Below are 1218 nucleotides of genomic sequence, written 5' to 3'. Positions count from 1 at the left end.
TGAAATAGTTAATACACCTTCCATCGGGGACGCAACTGTACCAGTATAAGGGTACTCCAATCCAGTTGGATCAGGAGGGCATCGTTTGCTGCCACTTTACAAGTCCTCAGCTCCCAAGAGGAACTTTTGGGAAGTCCTAAAACAAACCTTCAGGTTCGGGCAGCTGATCACAACCTGCCAAGCTGTGCAGCTTAGAGCGTTATGGCCCTTTCAGAGGGAAGTTACTGCTCTTCAACAGAGCTGCAGTAACTCGCTGTGTGAACCCTCTTACTCTGTTGCAGTGCAAAATAAAACAAGGTGACATAGAGCACGGTTAGAAAGTGGGGGAGCTCTATCTAGTTTAAATCAGCTTTATGGCAGTATAACTGCTATACATCTGCGTTAATTCAACAGCTATTTCAATAAAGAAAAAATTGTTAGCCCCTTTATACCAATGCAGAAGTTGTGTACAGAGATGAGCCCTTAGACACAGCCCGTGCTAAGCTTTAGATTTCAGTGAGAAATGTTGGAGAGATGGCCGATTCGCTAAATCCTCTATGCACCATGGAGATAATCACCAAATCTACGCGCTTGGATGAATTTACTCAGTTTGTATTGATCATGGAAAGGCATGAACTCAGACCAAGAGGTTACAGGGAAGGAACCCAAAGCAAGCTGAACCCCTTCGCCCAACCCCCCCGAAAAGTCAACTTACAATACCGTGATTTAAAAGACACCGTGGGATGCACGCTATATTCACAGATATTTTATTCTGGATTTTTAAGAACATGCACCTTAAGCAATGAGAACTTCAATGGGAAAATTAAAACCTTGTGTAATGAGGGAGATCAGTAAATAGGCATTCAGAAAACAAACCCGGAAATCCCCTAAATGAAATAAACTTAATCAAGCCAGTCATCTTCCTTTCTCTCCAGCACATCTCCTTCCCATGGACCTGAAAGAAAGGGGCTGTGTAGTGCATGATTTAACGGCTCGACTAGGCATGCTCCTGAAGTGCAATGCAAATGCCGACAAAAGGTCTGCACCCCAGAAACCCGGGGAACCCCATCTCATGCTGCTTTTTGAGTCTAAACCCATCATTTGCAGATTCCTGCGATGTTACCAGCAGGTCAGAGAAAGGGACGCTGTGCGATGCATGTGGCACATACCCCCCAGCAGACCCCCAGCGGGCTTATCCCCTGATTTTTGCTTCTTTGGGATGCTTCCACAGCCACAAAC

The sequence above is a fragment of the Pygoscelis adeliae genome, unplaced genomic scaffold (genome assembly GCF_000699105.1).
Source record: "Pygoscelis adeliae isolate BGI_AS28 unplaced genomic scaffold, ASM69910v1 Scaffold402, whole genome shotgun sequence".
In the NCBI taxonomy this organism is placed as follows: Eukaryota; Metazoa; Chordata; class Aves; order Sphenisciformes; family Spheniscidae; genus Pygoscelis; species Pygoscelis adeliae.
The sequence above is the reverse complement of the archived record's forward strand: the minus strand, read 5'-3'. Positions refer to the sequence as shown.